The sequence below is a fragment of the Pristis pectinata genome, chromosome 15 (assembly GCF_009764475.1).
Source record: "Pristis pectinata isolate sPriPec2 chromosome 15, sPriPec2.1.pri, whole genome shotgun sequence".
Classification (NCBI taxonomy): Eukaryota; Metazoa; Chordata; class Chondrichthyes; order Rhinopristiformes; family Pristidae; genus Pristis; species Pristis pectinata.
The window spans coordinates 19,660,315-19,684,206 of NC_067419.1; the positions used below are offsets into that span (position 1 = coordinate 19,660,315).

A 23,892-nucleotide genomic window follows, 5' to 3' on the forward strand; every position below is an offset into this window, starting at 1 on the left:
TACAGCAAGTAATTAGGAAGGCATAAAATGTTGGCCTTAATTGCAAGTGTACTTTAGTACAAATGTAGAGATATCTTATCCCAATTACATAGGGACTCAGTGAGGCCACACCTGCAATATTCTGTGCAATCAGTGTTTCCCTATCCAAGGAGAGAGATACTTGTGGCAGAGGGAATGCAGCAAATGTTCATTAGATTGTTTCTAGGAATGAGAGGGGAAAGTTTGTAGTACGAGAAGAGAATAAACAGACTGGACCCATAATTCTCAGAGATTAGAAGGAGAGGTTACTCATTAAAATGTCCAAATTCTTCAGTGGCTTGACACGATAGATGCAGAGCTGATGTTTCCTCAGTTAGATTGTCTGAAACCAGTGGTTCATTCTCAAAGCAGGGGTTCGACTATTCAAAACAGAGTTGAAAAATAATTTCTTGCAGGAAAGTGGCACTGAACTAAAACAAAATGTGCCGCGATCTTATTGAATGGTAGAGCACCTTCTCCTGCTTCCACTTAATCAATGCTGGCCATCAAGCACCCATTTACAAAAATCCTCCACTCATCCCATTTTATTTTCCTTATATTTCTATATTCCACCACTCATCTGCATATTAGGGGCAACTTACAGTGGCCAATTAACTTACCAACTAGGACATTTTTTCAATGTGGGAGAAAACTGGAGCACCCAGGGGAAATCCATACAGTCACATGGGAGACGACACCAGAAGCAGGATCTAATCTGGGTCACTGGAGCTTGAGGCAGTAACTCTACAAGCTGTGCCACTGTGCTGCCCCAGAGGATTGAGAGGGTTGTGTTTTGAGAGCAGTTGTAGCCCTTTCCCTTCTCTTCATTTGGCAACAAGGTATTTATCTGGTTTATGACACTGGTCTCTGAGCCTTTATTTGAGATCTTGTATGATTTTGGAATTCCTACCATTTCTTTGGATGCTGGTACTTTGCACTGCAAAGTTCTCTTTTGGCAGTGAAAAATCCCACCTGGAGCCTGATGTCTAATCAGGATACATCCCAGCTCAAGGAAATGCATTGGATTTGAGGCAGATCTGAAGGGCAGAAATCCTAAATTGCAGCCGCTTACCTCAGAAGCGTGGTAGGAGGGCTGGGCTGCAGGTGAGGTTGGAACAGCAAGAACCCCCTACCTAGCATACTTATAGCTAACGTCCAGTCCATTGAGAACAAAGTTGATGAACTAAGGGCAAGACTGACCTATCAAAGAGAACTGAGGGACTGCTGTGTGCTATGTCTCACCGAAACATGGCTTACACCTGCGTCACATGACTGTGCCATTCAACCTGAGGGCTTCTCAATCCACCGAATGGACCATACAGTGTTCTCAGGCAAAGTTGGGGGCAGAGGGGAGTGCTTCTTAATCAATAACTTGTGGTGCTTGGACATGAGGGTCCTGGCGAGCTCCTGCTTACCCAGTCTGGAATATCTAATGGTGAAGTGTCGACCATACTACCTGCCACGGGAGTTCACTTCAGCTATTCTGATGGCATTCTACATTCCACCCCAAACGGACATGAAGCCTGCACTCAGTGAACTATATTCCGTGGTCAACAACCTTGAGACAGGATACCCTGAGGCCCTCTTCATTATTGCAGGTGACTTAAACCAGTCCAACCTCAAGATTGTGATACCAAAGTACTACCAGTGTGTCTCCTGTCCCACCAGCGGCCCTAACACCCTTGACCATTGCTATACAACCATCAAAGATGCCTTCTGAGCCACCCCTTGCCCTCACTTTGGTAAATCTGACCACCAGGCTGTGCTCCTCCTCCCTGCATAAAAACAGAAACTGAAACGGGAGGATCCAGTACAGAGAGTTGTGCAGTGCTGGTCTGAGGCAATAGGCAAGCTTCTATGCAACTGCTTTGGTCCATGTTCAAAGACTCAGCTGCCAGCCTTGATGAGTATGTCACCACCATCACAGACTTATCAGCAAGTGCGTTGAGGACTGTGTACCAAAGAGGACAACACAACTGTTCCCAAACCGGAAACCATGGATGAACCGGGAGATCCACTCCTTACTGAAGTCAAGGACTGCTGCACACAAATCTGGTGACCTTGACCTTTACAAGAAATCGAGATATGATCTCTGGAAAGCTATCAGGAATGCCAAGAGACAATAACAGTTCAAAATAGAGTTCCAGACCAGCCGTCAGTTGTGGCAAGGCTTACACGCTATAACTGGCTACAAAACAAAGTCGGGCAGCATAGTTAACAACAGCGCATCCCTTCCTGATGAGCTTAACGCATTCTATGTGTGTTTTGAAGAAAAGGGAAATGGATTGTCACCACCCACCCTGACAGCCTCAGATGCAAACTTCCGGAGAGTGAACCCGAGGAAAGCATCTGGCCCAGATGGTGTCCCTGGCTGTGTGCTCAGATCTTGTATTGATCAGCTGGCAGGGGTATTTGAAGACATTTTTAACCTCTCCCTGCTTCAATCTGAGGTTCCCACCTGTTTTAAGAATACTACTATCATCCCGGTACTGAAGAAAAACAAGGTAACATGCCTTAATGACTACCGACCAGTGGCTCTGACATCCACCGTCATGAAGTGCTTTAAGAGGCTGGTCACGGCACTTATTAACTCCAGCCTCCCAGACAACCTTGACCCACTGCAATTCGCCTACCGCCGTAACAGCTCTACAGTGGACACCATCTTCCTGGCCCTACACTCATCTCTGGAGTATCTGGACAGTAAAGACACCTACATTAGGCTGTTGTTTATCGACTACAGCTCTGCCTTCAATACCATAATTCCAAGCAAACTCATCACCAAACTCCTAGACCTGGGATAGATTATTGACTTTCTGACCAACAGACTGCAATCAGTGAGGATAGGCAGCAGCACCTCCAGCACGATTATTTTCAACACTGGTCCCCCACAAGGCTGCGTCCTCTGCCCTCTACTCTACTCCACTCCCTATATACTCATGACTGCATGGCCAGATTCTGCTCTAATTCCATCTATAAGTTTGCAGATGATATCACTGTAGTAGGCTGTATCTCAAATAACGATGACTCCGAGTACAGGAAGGAGATCGAAAGCTTAGTGACGTGGTGTCATGATAACAACCTTTCCCTTAATGTCAGCAAAACTAAAGAGCTGGTCATTGACTTCAGGAAAGGGGGTAGTGTACATGCACCTGTCTACATCAATTGTGCTGAGGTCAAGAGGATTGAGAGTTTCAAGTTCCTGGGAGTGAATATCACCAATAGGCTGTCCTGGTCCAACCACGTAGAAGCCATAGCCAAGAAAGCTCACCAGCACCTCTACTTCCTCAGGAAGCTAAAGAAATTTGGCATTTCCCCTTTGACACTCACCAGTTTTTATTGATGCACCACAGAAAGCATCCTATCTGGATGCATCATGGCTTGGTATGGCAACTGCTCTGCCCAGGACTGCAAGAAACTGCAGAGAGTTGTGGACACAGCCCAGCTCATCACGGAAACCAGCCTCCCCTCCATGGAGTCTGTCCTCTTGCTGCCTTGGTGAAGCAGGCAGCATAATCAGACCACTCCCACCCAGGTCATTCTCTCTTCTCTCCTCGCCCATCAGGCAGAAGATACAGGAGCCTGAGGGCAAATACTACCAGGCTGAAGGACAGCTTCTATCCCACGTGATAAGACTATTGAACTTGTACAATGAGATGGACTCCTGACCTCACAATCTACCTTGTTTGACCTTGCACCTTATTGTCTACCTGCAATGCAGTTCCCTATAGCTGTGACACATTACTCCGTACTCTGTTTTTCTTTTTACCCTGTACTACCTCAATGCACTGTGTAATGAATTGATCTGTACGAACTGTATGCAAGGCAAGTTTTTCACTGTACCTTGGTACAAGTGACAATAATAAACCAATACAAATAACCCATCATAGTGTTCCCCTGTCATCTGCTCCTTCCAACTTGCCTATCCTGTCAGTGTTTCATCCATTGTGGAATGTGATGATAAGGTTTTTTTTCTCATACTCCAAAGTTATTTATTTAGAGATCATAAATTTGCCTGTGCTTTCCTCTTTTTGTCTTTTTACTTGTTCTGCAGACATGGGGGATCTTAAGACCAAGGGTTTGGATTAATTTGATTCTGCTCTAATAGTTCAGTAGCAGCTTGCTAAAGGTGTTGAAGTTCAAATGAGGGTGGACCCCTCTAAAGACATAACAAAGCAGTGAAGTGCCTGGAGTACTATTCACAACCTGCTGATTTAAGGATTTTAATAAATCTATTGTGTACAATGTCTGCCTGGCTACAAGTCAACACTTGGCTGCTCTGCTATGAATGTACCCAATGACCTACTCCTCAATCCCCTTGCTTCTTCCCACTCAACAGCCAAGGCCCAGACTGAGTCAGAAGTCCCATTCCTTTCTGAGGCAGAGGACTCCCAACCTTGAGCCATTCAAATGCACCAACTCACATTGGCATCATCTGCAGATCATTCACCAATGCAATCATCAAACGATTCTGAGCTTGGCACTGCGGTGAACATTTGGATGTCTGGGGGAGTCAGAGTGTTGGTAGTTCAGCATTCAATGTGTCCCTCTGCTGAACCACCAACCTTCCATCATAATAATCTGTGGCATATCTTGAGTTTATTGCAGTATTAGGATGGGGAATTGCTTCTCAGATTTAACCTGGTGCACTATCAGTGGTCTATTTGATTACATTGGGGATTGTAGGACTTCAGGTATGGAGGCAAAGGTAAAGGTAAGTTTTTTTTGCAATAACAATATTTTAGTTATTTATCCTTTTAGGTGATTGTACTTTATTTATTTGCTTTGAACATCATTATCTTTAATTAATTATTTATTTCAATTGTTATATATTTTTAAATTTTCTAGCCAGCTGGTCTCCCAAGTTTTTAAGGGTGTTTAGAAGGTGGTGTGAGGGATTCTGCTACCGCTGAGTCACGCACGTAGTGTCCTAGTGCTATGGACCAGCACAATTGATCATCTGAATCCAGACAGAGTACATAAGGGCAGGGTTGGAATAGTTGGGGTGGCAAAGATGGTGATTCCAGGAAGGACGACCAATAAGATCTAGCCTGGTGATTTATCACAATGCTGGTAAACGATTCTGGTGCAACAGATATTTACGATGCTGATAAGCTAACATTGATTTATTTTTTGCATTTACTCTTACCTGTTTGATTATTTCAGTTGATTGATAGGTAAATGCCTTACATGCATTGTATTTGGCCTTACAGTTTCTGGATGTTCAGCAGTAGGTGCAGCAGGCAAACCTCTAATGCCTGAAAACTGTAAAGAAGTATGACACATAGATAGGGAATCATTTAGTAAACCTATTGCTGGAAAACAGTGGGCAGTAAAAGGCTGTGTGAGAAGCTTGCAGTATGCAAACGTTAGAAATTCATTTGTTAAAGTTGTGAAGTGGCCCAGTAATGTGTGAACCTATTATGCTCTTTTACATTTGCACAGTATAATTATGTCAGTTATTAGGTATTAAATTTGTGTATTTGATCAGAACTGTTTCCCTGAGCATTCATTCATTGTGAAACCAGATAGCTTAATAATTTGTATTGTTTCATTGCATAAAATTTTGCTCATTTGCCTTCATAGAAATTGAAGCAGCAAACACAAACAGCTTGAACATACTTTTTGGATTAAATGGCATATTATTGTTACACCAACAGATTACAAAATTGTATTTGTTGGAGAAATTCTCATAAAGGTGAGAGGCTTAGGCTGCTTTTTTAAAATGTATTTTTTACTTTAATATTCATTTTCTGCTTATGGGCAAAATGAAAGATGATATCAATGTGGAAATAGCACAGATCTGCAGAGTGTGTGTGGTAGTCACTCCTACCAACACTGCCATATAAAAATGGACAGGTAAATAGGCAAGGCTAATGTTAAATATTTTCTTTTATTTTCCCCTTCCAGAGTGCACTCCATGACCTTGTTCTCAGTGTTTCCAACTAGGGTTTAACATAGCAAAGTCACACAGTTTATCAGCTGAGGGAGAGGTCAGTAGTTAGGTGGAAGAGATTTTCTGCCCATTTTTGACCAGCTGCCATGAGATTGGACCCTCTGGAGTCTGGTGTTGATGCCCAGGGCCACACCCTGCTGACCAAGTGACATTGTGTAGCTTTCTTTGGTTGGTGAGTCCTGTTATTTGAACAAGATATACCAAAGAAAGCTGATAAAGACCATAAGACATAGGAGCAGAATTAGGCCATTTGGCCCATCGAGTCTGCTCTGCCATTTGATCATGGCTGATTTATTTTTCTCTCTCAACCCCATTCTCCTGTCTTCTTCCCATAACCTTTGATGCCCTTACTAGTCAAGAACCTATCAACCTCTGCTTGAAATATACCCAATGACTTAGCCTCCACAGCCTTCTTTAGCAATGAATTCCACAGATTCACCACCTTCTGGCTAAAGAAATTCCTCCTCATCTCTGTTCTAAAGGGATGTCCTTCTATTCTGAGGCTGTGCCCTCTGGTCCTCGACTCTCCCACTACTGAAAACATCCTCTCCACGTCCACTCTATCCAGGCCTTTCAATATTCTGTAGGTTTCAGTGAGATCCCTCTCATTCTTCTAAACTCCAGTGAGTACAGGCCCAGAACCATCAAACAATCCTCGTATGTTAACCGCTTCATTCCTGGGATCATTCTTGTAAATCTCCTCTGGACCCTCTCCAATGCTAGCACATCCTTCCTTAGATTATGGGGCCCAAAATTGCTCACAATACCCCAAAATGTGGTCTGACCAACACTTTATAAAGCCTCAGCATTACATCCTTGCATTTATATTCTAGTCCTTGTGAAATGAATGCTAACGTTGCATTTGCTTTCCTTACTACTGACTCAACCTGCAAGTTAACCTTTAAGGAATCCTGCACTAAGACTCCCAAGTCCCTTTGCACCTCTGATTTCTGAATTTGCTCCCCATTTAGAAAATAGTCTACGCCTTTATTCCTTCTACCAAAGTGCATGACCATATACTTCCCAATGCTGCATTTCATCTGCAACTTCTTTGCCCATTCTCCCAACCTGTCCAAGTCCTTCTGTAGATCCCCTGCTTCCTCAACACTACCTGCCCCTCCATCTATCTTTGTATCATCTGCAGACTTGGCCACAAAACCCTCAATTCTGTCATCCAGATCACTTATATATAATATGAAAAGTAGCGGACCCAACACCGACCCCTGCAGAACACCACTAGTCTCTGGCAGCCAACCAGAAAAGGCCCCCTTTATTCCCACTCTTTGCCTTCTGCCAGTCAGCCAATCTTCTATCCATGCTAGTACCTTTCCTGTAATACCATGGGCTCCTATCTTGTTTAGCAGCCTCGTGTGGCACCTTGTCAAAGACCTTCTGAAAATCCAAGTGAACAACATCCACCAACTCTCCTTTGTCTATTCTGCTTGTTACTTCCTCAAAGAATTCCAACAGATTTGTCAGGCAAGATCTTCCCTTAAGGAAACCATGCTGACTTCGGCCTATTTTATCATGAGCTTCCAAGTACCCCGAAACCCCATCCTTAATAATGGACTCTAACATCTTACCAACCACTGAAATCAGGCTAACTGGCCTATAACTTACTGTCTTTTGCTTCCCTCCCTTCTTAAAGAGTGGAATGACATTAGCAATTTTCCAGTCCTCTGGAACCATTCCTAACTCTAGTGATTCTTGAAAGATCACTACTAATGCCTCCAAAGAATCTTCAGTTACTTCCTTCAGAATCATGGGGTGTAGTCCATCCAGTCCAGGTGACTTATCTACTTTCAGACCTTTCAGCTTCCCAAGCACCTTCTCCTTAGTAATAGCGACTAAACTCACTTCTGCCCCCAACTCTCTCGAATTTCTGGCACGTTGCTGGTGTCTTCCACAGTGAAGACTGACGCAAAATACTTATTCAGTTTGTCTGCCATTTTTTTGTTGCCTATTACTATCTCTCCAGCATCATTTTCCAGCAGTCCGATGTCCACTCTTGCCTCTCATTTACTCTTTGTATATCTGAAAAAGCTTTTGTATCCTCTTTTATATTATTGGCTAGCTTACCTTCATATTTCATCTTTTCTCCCTTATTGCTTTTTTTGTTGCCTTCTGATGGCTTTTAAAAACTTCCTAATCCTCTAGCTTCCCACTAATTTTTGCAATATTGTATGCCCTCTCTTTTGCTTTTATGCTGTCTTTGACTTCCCTTGTCAGCCATGGTTGCCTCATTCTCCCTTTAGAATGCTGCTTCTTTGGGATGAAATGATCCCGCATCTTCTGAATTGCTCCTAGAAACTCCTGCCATTGCTGCTCTACTGTCATCCCTGCTTAGGGTCCCCTTCTAATCAACTTTGGCCAGCTCCTCTCTCATGCCTCTGTAGTTACCTTTTCTCAAGTGTAATACCGATACATCCAATTTTAGCTTCTCCCTCTCAAACTGCAGGGTGAATTCTATCATGTTATGATCACTGCCTCCTAATGGTTCCTTTACCTTAAGCTTCTTAATCAAATCTGGTTCATTGCACAACACCAAATCCATAATTGCCTTTTCCCTAGTGGGCTCAACTACAAGCTGTTCTAAAAAGCCATCTCGTAGGCATTCTACAAATTCCTTCTTTTGGAATCCAGTACCAAACTGATTTTCCCAATCTACCCTGCGTATTGAAATCCCCCATGACCACCGTAACATTACCCTTTTTACATGCCTTCTATCTCCTGTTGTAATTTGTACCCCACATCCTGGCTACTGTTTGGAGGCCTGTATATAACTCCCATCAGGGTTTTTTTACCCTTGCAGTTTCTTAACTCTACCCACAAGGATTCCAGAGTTCTTCTCTACTTCAAATTTTTTAGGGAATGGGTCATGTAATGTTGTATCAGAGACCCTGTAAAATAATTCTGGAAGGGAACGGAAGAAAATAAAAGAGGAGAATGTCTATTAAAAGAGCAGAAATGGTATGAGGCCAGAGTTATGCCTACCATTCTCCCTGGTTAGATGAACTTCAGTATCAAATTCTGGGCACCGGGTAATTTATGTATGGTTGAATATAGTGACAGTGATACAAGCAGCCAGTGTGGAGATAGTTGAGTAGTTTCCCTGTCACTTCAAGTTTGGTGACTACACTGCTATAATGACTGAGGTTGATTTTGTGCACACATTTCATATATGGCTGTCCCCCATTCAGTGCATTTTCTGGAGAAATTGCCCTGCTTTTATTGGGTGAAATTGTTGCAAGTTTTGGTCCTAAGCTCTTTACTCAACAAATAGAGTCTACTTAAATAGGTTTCATCTGTGCAACTGTTTGCTGTGGGTCACATGCCCCATCTCAAACTCACTGGATGATACAGCGTTGTTAATAACATTTATGAGAATTTTACATTATTTTAACCAAAATGATAAGGTATGACTATCTAATATTGACAGCCTTCTGGGTGTATCAGAAAGCCCTTGTAGATTCAAATTACATCTATTATTCTCCTTAACCTCACAAATGCCTTCAACTCTGACAACCGAGATGGGTTATAAAGAATCAAATTCAGCTTCTGTACTATGCCCACGACATAATGATATGCAAGCTGTGATACTAACCATGGGTTCACAACAGACCCAATCCCAATGTAGACAGGCTCAAACAAGGCTATATCTTTAGTCTAACTCTCTTTTCAATCATCCTAATCATAATACTATATCTCTCCTCCATTAAGCTTTCTTAATCTACAGGACAAATAGGAGACTGTTCAATGTTAACCTCCTCTCGTCCAAACTCAAGGCCACTCCAATCTCGTTCATTGAACTGCAGCACGCAGATGACTTTTAGCATGTATTAACGCATTGAGACTGAGCTCCAAGTTGTCATTGATTTATTCATTGAAGCATAAGAGGATGGCCCTTATACTAATTGTTCACAAAACAAAGATCCTCCAACAACCTGTCCCTGCAGCATAACACCATCACATGATGATAAAAATCCATGACAAGACGCTGAAAAATGTAGATTGCTTTCCATATCTTGAGCGCCACCTCTCCAGTGAAAGACAAAGATGACAAAATTCACCATTGCCTCCAGAGCACCAGCATAGATTTTGGCCATCTGAGGGAAAAAGTGTTCTGAAAAGGATCTCACACATGGTACAAAACTCATGGTCTACTGGTGAGCATAACCCTGTATGTTCCATGGACAGCCTAGAACAGGCACCTCAAAGCATTGGAGAGGTGCCACTAATCCTGATCCTGCAAAATCCTTCAAATATATTGAGTCTCTAATTATGCTGAGCTAGCTCTGATGGACAAGCAACATCACCTACCTGCCTGACACCAGCCTCTCAAAACCAATTTTAAGCTCTACTATGGCATGAGATTTCCAGAAATCTAGAGAAAGCTGTTCAATGATGTTCCCAGTCCTATAGTAAAAGATTTATAACATCTTCACTGATTCTTCAGAATCACAAGCCCACAACCTCAAAAAATGGAGGAGCATCCAGGAAAGCTCCAAGTACCTTGAGTCCATTCGAGTACATGTACAAGCCAAACAAACAGCCCTCAAATAACCCATCTCTCCACCCCCTTAAGCAGCTCCAGATTTACCAGGTTGGCAAAGATGACTCCCATGTAGGAATCACAGGGGTGATTCCTACATGGGACTTATCTATGCCAACCCAGTTGTCTAACTGAGTTAATCCCATTTGCCAGCACTTGATCCATATTCCTCTAAACCTTTTCTATCATGTACCTATCCAAATGTCTTTCAAATGCCCTAATTGTGCCCATCCCTACCACTTCCTCTGGGAGCTCGTTCTGTATATGCACTACCCTCTGTATGAAAAAATTGTCCCTCAGGTCCTTTTTAAATCTTTCCCCTCTCAATTTAAACCTATGACCTCTAGTTTTGGACTCCACTACCCTGGGGAAAAGACTATGGTTATTTACCTTATCTATGTCCCTCATGATTTTATAAGGCCCTATAAGGCCACTGCTCAAGCTCCTACACTAGAGGGAAGAAAGTCCTAGCCTTTCCAGCCTTTCCATATAACTCAAACCCTCTAATCCTGGTAACATCTTTTCTGCACCCTTTCCAGTTTCATGACATTGTTCCTATCACAGGGTGAACAGAACTGTATGCAGTATTCCAAATATGGCCTTACCAACATCTTGTAGAGCTATAGCATGATACCCCAACTCCTGTACTCAGTACCCTGACTGATGAAGGCAAGTGTGCCCTATCTACCTGTGTCACCACTTTCAAGGAACTATCTACCTGCACCTCTAGGTCCCTCTGTTCTACAACACTCCCCAGGGCCCTGCGATTTACTGTACAAGTCATGCCTGATTTGTCTTACCAAAATACAATACCTCCCATTTATCTGAATTAAACTCCATCCGCCATTCCTTAGCCCATTGGCTGAGTTGATCAAGATCCTGTTGTAATCTTAGATAACCTTACTCACTGTTCACTTTCCTTCCAATTTTAGTGTCATCTGCACAGTCACTAACCTTGCCACCTACATTCTCATCCAAATCGTTAATATAAATGATGAACAACAGTGCACCCAGCACTGATCCCTATGGCACGTTACTGTTCACAGGCCTCCAGTCTGAAAAACAACCCTCTGCTCCACCCTGTCTCCTATCATTAAGCCAATTTTGTATCCAGTTGGCCAGCTCACCCTGGATCCTGTGTGATCTAACTTTCCAGACCAGCTTACCATGTGATAGCTTGTTAAAGGCCTTGCTAAAGTCCATGTGGTCAGCATCTAAAGTCCCAAGGGTGTGAGATTATGGAATTTTGCTGTGCTTGTTGGAGTTTACAAATCAAGACCACCCTGTTTTTAAGAAGGGCATATAGTTCTATCTCCCTGAGGGGTGGTAGACAAGAAAGATGTTTGGTGGGGGTGCTTGTCTCAACCTGGGAAACAAAGCAAGAACATAATGCAATCATTTTAATTACTGTTAAAACTGATGGAAATACTGTAATGTAGTGGCTGCTACCGCGATGCGAAAGTAAGACACTAGTCGGTGAGTTGCAGAACAAAACTGATTTATTTTCCCGCCTTGCATGGGCCTTTTAAGAGGAATGGTTCCCGCCCATCAAAAATGGAAATGACATATGCACTACGTCATCAAACTTTTCCCATGCGTGGGTTCTCCTCGTCGCTCGGGGAAGACGAAGGCCCAGTGCCATCTTGGGCCTCGCCGCTCCGACGATGTGTGACCCAACTGCCGAGCGGTTCGCTTGCTCAGATGGTGAGTCACTACACAACCCCCCCCCCCCCCCCAGAACCGGCGACACGGTCCGTAAGGTTCACAGGCTGTGCTAGCTGTTACTTAGGAGGTCGGCCTCTGCGTCGTGGTGTTGGGACCTCGACCGGTTGTTGTAGATCTAAATGGGCCGGTTTGAGGCGGTCCGTCGTGAAGACTTCTTCCTTGCCCCCAATGTCCAAAATAAAGGTGGACCCATTATTCCTGATGACCTGGAACGGCCCCTCGTATGGTCGTTGCAACGGTGCCCGGGGTGTGCCCCTGTGAACAAAAACAAACTTACAGTCTCGTAGTTCCTTGGGCTCACAGGATGGGGCTTGACCATGCCGCGAAGTGGGAATCAGTGGCAAGCTGCCGAGCCTCTCGCGCAGTCTTTCCAGGACTGCCACGGGTTGTTTGTCTTGGCCCTGAAGGGCGGGTATGAACTCCCCTGGGACAACCAGGGGCGCACCGTACACGAATTCAGCTGATGCAGCGTGGAGATCTTCTTTGGGGGCAGTGCGTATGCCGAGCAGGACCCAAGGCAGTTCGTCAATCCAGTTAGGACCTTTCAGGCAGGCCATCAGGGCTGATTTCAGATGGCGGTGGACACGTTCTACCAACCTGTTTGATTGAGAGTGGTAGGCTGTGGTGGTGTGCAGCTGCATCCCTAGCATGTTCACTAATGCAGACCATTGGCTGGAGGTAAACTGGGTGTCCCTGTCTGAAGTGATGTAGGCCGGAACATCAAAACGTGAGATCCAAGTTGTGAGCAGCGCCCGGGTGCAGGAATCAGTCGTGATGTCGGATAGAAGGGTTGCCTCTGGCCACCTCGTGAACCGGTCCACGATGGTAAGGAGGTACCAGGCTCCTCTTGAAACTGGCAGGGGACCAACGAGGTCGACGTGGATGTGGTCGAACCTTCTACGGGTAGGCTCGAACTGCTGTGGTGGGACCTTGGTGCGTCGTTGGATTTTTGATGTCTGGCAGTGCGGACAAGTTCTGGCCCACTCACTAACCTGTTTGCGCAGGCCGTGCCAGACGAACTTGCTGGCGACCAGTCGGACAGTTGATCTGATGGACGGGTGCGCCAACCTGTGTACCAAGTCGAAAACGTGTTTCTGCCAGGCTGCAGGAACTATAGGGTGGGGCTGACCTGTTGCAATGTCGCAAAGGAGGGTCTGCTGACCTGGACCGACTAAGAAATCTTGGAGCTGCAGGCCTGAGACTGCAGTTCTGTAGTTAGGCAGCTCGTTGTCGGCTTGCTGTGCGTCAGCCAGGGCTGCATAATCTACACCCAGGAACAGGCTGTGGATGGTCAGTCTGGAAAGCACGTCAGCAACGACATTGTCCTTTCCGGAGACATTGGATATCCGTTGTGAATTGGGAAATGTAGGACAAATGTCACTGCTGACGAGCTGACCAGGGATCGGAGACCTTGGAGAAGGCGAAAGACAAAGGCTTATGGTCAGTGAAAGCGGTGAAAGGCCTGCCTTCTAAAAAGTACCGGAAATGCCAGACTGCCAGGTACAGCGCTAGAAGTTCCCTATCAAAAGCGCTGTATTTCAGTTCAGGTGGTCTAAGGTGCCTGCTGAAAATCGCCAAGGGTTGCCAATGGCCTTTGATTAGTTGTTCCAGTACCCCACCAACCGCAGTGTTGGATGTGTCCACCATGAGGACGGTTGGGACGTTTGTTCTAGGGTGTACCAGCATCGCGGCGTCTGCCAGGGTGTCCTTGGCCTTAACGAAGGCAGCCGCGGCCTCGTCATTCCAGGCGATGTCCTTGTCCTTGCCCTTGTCAGACATCAGCGAGAACAAAGGGCGCATGATACAGGCTGCTGCAGGGATGAACCGATGGTAAAAGGTGCCTTGGCAGGTAGGGGTGTTGCTCCTTCGCTGGCGATTCTGTGGCCAAGGAAATCGATAGAGTCGAGTCCGAATTGGCACTTGGCTGGGTTGATAGTGAGGCCGAAATCACTGAGATGGGAGTACAGTTGGTGGAGGTGGGAAAGGTGTTCTTGGTGGTCACGGCTGGCGATTAGTATGTCATCTAAATACATGAACACGAAGTCCAGGTCACGGCCTACTGCGTCCATCAGCCGCTGGAAGGTCTGCGCAGCGTTCTTAAGGCCAAACGGCATTCGAAGAGGCCGAATGGAGTGATGAGCGCAGTTTTGGGGACGTCGTCAGGGTGGACCGGGATTTGGTGGTATCCCCGGACGAGGTCCACCTTGGAGAAGATGTGGGCCCCGTGTAGGTTCGCCGTGAAGTCCCGGATGTGAGGGACGGGGTAGCGGTCTGTGGTGGTGGCGTCATTCAGCTTGCGGTAGTCGCCGCAGGGCCTCCACTTGCCGGTAGCTTTGGGGATCATGTGCAGGGGGGAGGTCCGGGGCTGTCTGACCTGCGAACGATCCCCAGCTCCTTCATGTGGCGGAACTCTTCCTTTGCCAGGCGGAGCTTGTCTGGAGGTAGTCGTCGTGCTCAGGCATGAAGGGGTGGCCCTGTGGTAATGATGTGATGCCGCACCCTGTGTTTGGGCATCGAATTTGTAAACTGAGTTGCCAAAACCAATGGGAACTCGGCTAGGAGCTTGGTGAACTCGTTGCCGGACAGGGAAACAGAGTCCAGGCGTGGGGCTGGTAGGCTGGCTTCTCCCAGGGAGTAGGTTTGGAAAGTTCTGGAGTGCACTAGGCACGTCCCTCGCAGGTCTACTAACAGGCTGCGGGCGAACGAAATCGGCTCCCAGGAGTGGCTGGGCGATGGCGGCAAGGGTAAAGTTCCAGGTAAAACGGCTGTCGCTGAATTGTAATTGAACTGTACGGGTACCGAAAGTCCATATCGTTGTGCTGTTTGCGGCTTTGAGTGCGGGACCCTGTTGCCTGCTAAGAGCGTCGCAGCCGGTCAGGGGCAAAACACTGACCTCTGCTCCAGTATCGACAAGGAAACGACACCTGGACTGCTTGTCCCAAACGAATTGAAGGCTTGTGTTGGTGGCCAGCCTCCGTAGCCATCAGCGGCAGCTGGCCCTGGCGTTTCCCTGAAACTTGCAGGGTGGGCGGCATCGACGGACCTCCGCGCCCCACCTCTGATGGTAGAAACACAGCTGGTCACCAGTGTCGTCGTCTGTGTTTCTGGGGTGTGGTCGCTCGGTTGCTGGGACTGGTTTAGGTAGGCTTTGGGCCCTCTGTCTGGCGATTTGGCCGACGGACGACCCGCTCTCGCGTTTGGCCTTCCACAGGACATCTGCCCAGGTGGCTGCCTCACGTGGGTTGCTGAAATCGGCGTCGGCCAACAGCAGGTGAATGTCGTTGGGTAGTTGTTCAAGGAAGGCCTGTTCGAACATCAGGCAGGGCTTGTGTCCCTCAGCCAAGGCCAACATCTCGTTCATCAGGGCCGATGGGGATCTGTCCCCCAGGCCATCGAGATGAAGCAGGCAGGCGGCGCACTCGCAACAGGAGGGGCCGAAGGTCCGAATAAGAAGGTCTTTGAAAGCCGGGTACTGGCCTTCCTCCAGAGGAGACTGGATGAAGTCTCCGACCTGGGCGGCTGTCTCCTGGTCCAGGGAGCTGACCACGTGGTAGTACCGTGTGGAGTCGGAGGTGACCTGCTGAAGTTGGAATTGTGCTTCAGCCTGGTTGAACCAGACGCAGGGTCAAGGCGTCCAAAAGGTGGGCAGCTTGAGTGCCACTGCATTGGCTGCTGCGTTGTCGTCCATTGTGTGGGTCCAAAATCCGTTTGGACCGTCGGGGTCACCAATGTAGTGGCTGCTGCCGCGATGCGAAAGTAAGGCACTAGTCGATGAGTTGCAGAACAAAACTGATTTATTTTCTCGCCTTGCGTGGGCCTTTTAAGAGGAACAGTTCCCGCCCACCGAAAACAGAAATGACGTATGCGCTACGTCGTCAAACTTCTCCCGCGCGCGGATTCTCCCCGTTGCTCGGGGAAGACCAAGGCCCAGCGCCATTTTGGGCCTCACCACTTGCTTGCCAGTTCGCTTGCTCGGACGGTGAGTCGCTACAGTAATACTTAATTCGGTACTCACAGCCAAATGGGAATGATTTTTTTACACAAGTGATGGAGTTCATGGAGGCACCAAGTCTGGCACAGGGTTTACAGGCAAAGGCTGAATTTCCCTGATATATCTGAATAACAGTGCTTCAGGAAGGTCAAGTTGTTATTTCAGTTGGTGGCAGACATCTGCAGCCTTGATGACTGGTGAATGCCCATTACCAGTGGCTGTTCTTTTGATTGTAGATATGTGGCTCTGGATGACTTTGTTGATAGGTATCACTAACTTGGAAATGAGATGTTTCATGTACACATTACTTGCATTGCTAACAAACTACAGGAACTTTCACTTTGCTTACCTAGTGTGCAACCACAAAGAGATAGTTCTGAAAATATGCGTGGTTCCTACTGAACTGCCATAGTTCTTTCTAAACATCCTGACTGCCTTGAACCTCCAAGCATGTTTAAGGGTTAGCTACAATGAGATAAGATAACAACTTCAAACAGCTGTTGAAATCCACCAGAATCCCACTTTATAAAGTCTGACTGTGCTTCTGTAAGTGTCATATGATGACTAGTTGTACAATTGAACAAACTGGTTGCATGCTGAATATGCTGTTTGTTGTCTGGACTTATCTGAAGGACTCCCATCAGTAACCCCATCCAGGGTTTCCAGAATGACCAAGGTATCCTGTACTCTGTACAAATTTCCACAACTATGAAGTTTGGAGTTACAAGAGAACCCAGGTGAACACAGCAGAAAATCTACAGATGATTTGGAGATGGAAAAAGATAAGGAATTATAGGGCAATGAAGGTTTTGCAGGACAGGCTGCTCTCTGGGAAAGCTTCAGTTGGGTTACACCAGTGGACCATTGTCAAATCCCTTTTTAATGGGCACTGTTCTCACAATTATCCACGTGCCACCACAAACCACTAACACAAGGTGTTAGTGTCCTTTCTGTCATTTTAACTCTTCTGACTTAGCATAAGATCTTGTTATCCAGCAAACAATAATGAGCAAGAAGACAATGTAATGCAAAATAATTACAGTTTGAGTGATCCTACCAAAGAATAGCAACTTCATATAACATTTTCTCATATGTTTGCAAGTATACTCTTGTGGAACTGCAAAGCATACCTTTTCCTTTTCCTCTTCCTCCAGTGTGATAAAGCCTCTGTAGCTTCAGCAGGCGTAGAGCTCAGCTGCCTCCTCTAATTGCACAGTTTCTTTAACAATCATATCTGCCTTTTGGACTTCACAGGAATGCCAACATTGACTGCTCAACGAAGGGTAGACTATGTCTTCAAGTTATAAATTGGGTTCTGATTTGAGATTGAGGAGGAAGCAATGTGGTTATGAAGGAAGTGCTTTGAATAAAGCCCCCCTTTTGCCATCATCCAACTATGGGTCAGCTATTAATTTGTTCAGGAGGACTCGGAGATTAGTACAGCACTGTACAGATAAGGCTAAGGTATCTGCATGGACTCATTTCATTGTCTCATTTGGTACCTTGGATTTGGCTATGTTTTCCCCCTCCTCCTAATGTTCTATGCTGCACTGCTGCAATTGGATAAACCTCTAAATATATGACACCCAGTAATTGCATGTGTTTACTTAACATTTGGTGGGGTTAGCCATCAAAGAAAAGCGTGAAATTGCTGAAGGTAATTAGCTGTGATTGAAGGATAAATGCAGATTTTGAAGAAGTACATGGAAGCTAAAAGATAGGTGTGCTTCCAAGATAAGTGGATATGCTATGCAATGTGATAAAATAAACTTGAGGATAGGATGATTTACATAACATGATATAAGGGAAAGGAAAGCTTTCGGTCATTACACCCAATATGCTTCTGTTGCAAACCACCCAAGGCAACTCCAGGCATGCCATATTTGTGAAAGCACCAGGCTTCTCTCTTCACTGTAGTGGAAAAAATATATCTGATCTATTCTTTATAAACCCCCACAGTAAATAAATGGAGGCATGTTTGAAGTATACATCTTATACACATTCGAAATCCATTGTCCACCTTATTTTCTCCTTTTTTCCAACTCCAAATACATTTTAATTTTCAGATTGAGCTTTTGAGTGCTGAAGTTGAGATTGCTTCAATCCTGCTGCTGTACAGTGCTCATTAAACCCATCAGTAAAATTCTGGAAGTTGGGGTGTTAAAATATCATTGAAAAGTGTGCTGAACTTCCAGTCTTCTTGCATAATTTTAATCCACATTTCCTGGTTTAAATGTACCACTGAGTTTACTTTGGAGTTGCCTTGTAAATCACTGATTAAGATTGACGTAAATGCTTAACTTCTTTTGACTAGGATGATGTTGGACATAAGAAGTTAAGCATTTATGTCAATTCTCATCAGTGTGACATAATTATCAGTGTGATGTGATTAATGTCATAAGCCTGGAATTTCCTTACATTTGCTCCCAAACTTGAATTGGAAGGGTGATAAAAACTTTGTTTCTCGTGGTAAACAGAGTTATCATATCATCAGAGTGATATGCAATGGGAGCAGTAACATAAGGAAATTTACAACATTGATTTCTTCAAAGACAGTAGAAAATGTATTTTGTTCTTGTTGTTCCAATGGCTACAAGGATAGATCTACAGTAATTTTCAAGCAACTCTGAATTGCTGCTTTGTGAGCCAAACAAAACAATGACTATGGACATGTTTTAAAGGAAACTTCTTTAATCATGTTATAATTAAGTAACCATTTAATATAGTTATTAGTGTACAGTCAGCATTTTTAGAAATATCTTTCCTAACCAAGAATCTTCACCTCATCTTCTCCAACTCCACTGCTTTTGCTGGTGAAGTCCTGAGGAAATTTTCAACAGTGGCCTCCTGATGTCAACAATACATAGCATAAGAGGTAAAAATATATGTCACGAGGAAACTTATGTGACTAACATGTACATTACAGTCTTAAGGTATGTTTATGCCATGTCTGCTTAGTCTATCCTTCTCACAGTTCCCTACACCTCCAAGTTTTCCATCATACGCAGATTGGAAATTATGCCTTGAACACCAAATTATGAACGTGATACTTTTAATTTTCTGTTGACTTTTTTTTTAACACGCTGAATATCAAAGGAATAGCATTCCCAATTTCCTGGGGGTGTTTTTGCAGCTGTATTTTTTGCCAGTTCATCAGCTCTTAATGCCTTTGCAGTTTGAACCAGGATAAAGAGAAATGAAACTTAATTTTGGGCAAGGATCAAATGTTCCCAACATAGTGTAAGGAAACCACGTTTGTAGTTCTGTTTAAAATGCTCTCCAATTGTTTCCCCTCCAGTATGCAAAGAATCTTGTGTGATGTACTGGTTTGCAGTACTTCCAAGTCATTTATCACACTGCTCAGGGTAATTTGGTTAGTAACAATAAGCAACACATTCTAATATTATTGTCTTAGTACTACATGAACCTCAACAGAGTCTCTGCATTCAACCAGCTTGTTTCTCAAAACAGCCTTCTATCATTGTTCGGAAAATACATGATATGCAATCATTGTTAACAAATGTCATTTATCATGGAAGGAGATCAATGAATGGAATTTCATGGATGGCTAAACACTCATTTCCTCTGTCTGAAACATAAAAAAAATCTTGATTGCATATAAATTTCCCACAATTATTCTGCAAGCTGATTGTGTTGGTCATTGTTGGTACATTTTCCCCCATCCTAACTACCTGAGATAACATTAAATATTAACATTTAACATTAAATTAATACTCATTGAGGTAATATTATGAGATTGGATTGAAAGTTATAAGGGACATATTTCTATATATAGTTGTTAATCAATTTCTGAGCTCATCATATCTTGCTCCAAACCCTTGTGATGTTTTTAAAGAAAATTATAAGTTAAATCTTCCTGTTTTTTGCATTTTGACCTACTTTACTAAATTCTGATGTGAAACACCTGTATATCAAAATTATTTTAATTTCTTTTTATATATTGAAGCAGACAGATTAAGGGTTTCTGGTTTTCATAATTTTATTTAAAAATAGCAATAAATGTACCTACATGTAAGTTGACATAAAATCCATTATAAATTTGATTAAACCATTGTTTTATACAAAGTGTAAGTAGTGATGAATATACGTACATACTACATTTAACAAGTTGTGTTTTTGGAATTTTGTGAAGTTAAGTATTTGAATGCTCTTCTTCAGCTTACCAAATGTAGTTAGATGGTGTTCAAGAAGGTAAATGTAAAACATGACAATAATAATATGCCATATTGAGCCAGCTTCTAGGAAGTTCAGAGTCCTGGAAGGTCAGAGTCATCGAATATAACAATGTGGAAACAGACCCTTTGGCCCGATTTGTTCATGCTGACCAAGCAGTCTTCCTGAGCTAGTTCCATTTGCCTGCATTTGGCCCATATCCCTCTAAATGTTTCCTATCCCTGTACCTGTTTAAATGCCTTTTAAACATTGTAATTGTATCCACTTCCTCTTGCAGCTCTTTCCACATACCCACCACCCACTGATTGTTAAACTTGCCCCTCAAGTCCCCCTTTAAATTTTTCCCCTCTCACCTTAAACCTACGTCCTCTTGTTTTAGACTCCACTATCCTGGGAAAAAGACTGTGACCATTCATTCACCTTGTCTATGCCCCTCATAATTTTAAATATCTCACTAATGTCACCCCTCAGCCTCCTTCGCTCCAGGGAAAACAGCCCTAGTCTATCCAGTCTCTCCTTATATCTCAAGCCATCCGTGCTTGTAAATCTCTTCTGCACCCTCTCCAGCTTAATGGCATCCTTCATATAGCTAGGTGACCAGAACTGCACACAATACTCCAAGGGTGGTCTAACCGATGTCTTGTACATCTGTAACATGACATCCCAAATCTTGTACTTGATGCACTGACCAATGAAGGTAAGCATGCTAGACACCACCTTCACCATTCCGTTTACCTATGTTGTCATTATCTGGGAACTATGTAGGTCACTCTGTTCTACAACACCCTCCAGGTCCCTGCCATTTACTATTTAAGTCCTACCCTGGTTTAACTTTCCAAAATGCAACATGTTGCACCTTTGCACTTGTCCAAGTTAAATTCCATCTGCCATTTTCTGGCTCACCTTCCCAGTTGATTCAGATCCTTTTTTAATCTTAGATAACCTTCTTCACTGTCAACCATACTAACACTTTTTGTGTCATCTGCAAACTTACTAACTGTGCCACCTACATTCTTATCCAACTCATTAATATAGATGACAAATAAGAGGGGACTCAGCATAGGTCCCTTTGGCACACCATTGGTCAGAGGCTTGCAAGCTAAAAAAAACAGCCCTCCCCTACCACCCTCTGTCTCCTTTCACCAAGCCATTTTTTGTATGCTATTGGCTATCTCTCCATGGATCCCATTTTAATCTAATAATCTGGGCCAGCCTACCATGCAGGATCTCGTCAAAGGCCTTGCTAAAGTCCATATAGACAACGTCTACCACCCTGCCCTTGATAATCCTCTTGGCCACCTCTTCAATAGATATTTATATCTTTTCAGCAAATTATTTGGGTTTGTTTTATTCTTTTTGATGTTTTCAAACTAGCCACAAAACTGTAGCAGTGTATACATTTGGATCATGTAGTTCTGAAAAATTAGTTACCAATATTAATGGATGTCTCTGTAGTTTCATTAAATGTCACGAAACACCTGACATTTCAAATTAAATCTTGTAGACATCTTAAATAGCTTAGACAAATATTTAACTTTTGGATAGATAATAATGCCTGAGCAGCAATGTTCCTCTTCTGAATGTAATCAGATAGTCACAGCTATTAACATTTGCCTGTTAACTTCAGATTCCTTCATGACTCTGGTGAATTTGTGAACAATCTATTTCTTTATTGTCATTCATTTTTGTCAGGATATATGGCGTATGCTAAAAGTGTTGAAGTTAGAGGGGTTTTCTTATATTTTTTACTCAACCTGAAAATGAAAAATGTATTAATTTTTTGAAAAGTTGTCGCTGTGCTCAGTGCTGTAGGATACAATTCTGTTCGAAATCAAAGTTGAACCTAAAGACTTTTGCTCTATTTCTATGAACCAGCAATTTTATGCAGAAGTTACTTTAATCAAATGGCTTCCTTCTCTGTCCAGTTTTGATTTGGTGGAATTATGAGCCCAGGGCAATTCCAGGTTACCAAGATTTCCACCAAAGGACACCTTGTTGCAATTAAGAGTAATTGGGTATAGAATACAGCTCAGCATAAAAACAATGACTTAGAAATTCTAGTACATACACTGGGATTTGTATAGCACAGATAAACTAGGCCAACTCATGTTGCAATCAAGATCGGTGTTGCATATTTTTATGTCTGAAAATGCACTGCCCAATCCCCCTCTGCCATGACCAGGCCCAAGGGGTTATCTATGGGCTGTATTTTTTTTTCTGAAGTGAAACATGGTAACAACCATTTCTAAGTCATTTCTCATCATTTGGAAAATTCTCTGCCTCAAGGACTACTGCCTGGTGGCTCTGACATCTACCATTATGAAGTGCTTCAAGAGGCTGGTCACGGCACACATTAATTCCAGCCTCCCAGACAACCTTGACTCACTGCAATTCGCCTACCACTGAAACAGGTCTACAGCGGGCACCATCTTCCTGGCCCTACGCTCATCCCTGAAGCATCTGGACAGTAAAAACACCTACGTTAGACTATTGTTGTTGTGAAGCAGATTCAAGGTCTTAGAAGGCAAGGACTCTGAACACGGTCTGGAGAGGAAAGATTTATTTACAGAAGACGAACATGGGAAAATGGTAATGGGGATAACGCGCACAGATAATAGCGAGCATGGGAAAATCACAATGGGTAAAATACACACGCGCGCGCGCACGCGCACACACACACACACACACACACACACACACACACACACACACACACACACACACACACACAACGAACTAGGTGCAGACAACCAAGGAAAAACAATATAATACCTGCCACCCCTTGACTCAGTGCAGGCACAGTTCTATGCTACCAGGGACACTAACTAAAATGCTCCCAACCCTTTTAACAGTGCAGACCTCACCAACGATTTCTCCAGCACCTTTCCATGGTCCTTGGCCAGGAACGAACCAGGGTGAGCCCTTGGGGCAGGCAAAAGAGGGAGAACCAAGCACATGTGGCACTCTTTATAGTGCTGGTAGGGCTGGGGGGCGGTGGGTCCAGCCCAGGTAATTTACAAAGGCTCATGGCCCAGTGCCGGCAAGGACTAATCTATCACAAAGTTCAATGGCCCAAGGCCAAGTACAAAGGAACTTAAAGGGACCAATGGTCAGGTGTGCACTAATGGGTGGGGTGGAGCCAAACCTTGATTGGCAGTGGTGTGTTTTTCGAGCGGATAATAGGCAGTGCTGTCACGTGACAGCCACAACCCTCCACAATACAATTGTTTATTGACTACAGCTTCGCCTTCAATATGATATTTCCAAGCAAACTCATCTCCAAACTCCTAGACCTGGGACTCAAAACCTCCCTTTGTAACTGGATTCTTTATGTCCTGACCAACAGACCACAATCAGTAAGAATAGGCAGCAGCACTTCCGCCATGATTATCCTCAACACTGTTGCCCCACATGGCTGGGTCCTCAACCCCCTACTCTACTCCCTATACACTCACGACT

At 44.2% G+C, this 23,892-nt stretch overlaps 1 protein-coding gene across 3 annotated transcripts in view; it reads left to right on the top strand.

Annotated features, from left to right (window-relative positions):
* The window catches only part of cacna1c (calcium channel, voltage-dependent, L type, alpha 1C subunit), a 550,322-nt gene that overhangs the window by 207,809 nt on the left and 318,621 nt on the right, over window positions 1–23,892 (top strand). The gene's annotated exons all lie outside the window — the stretch shown is intronic.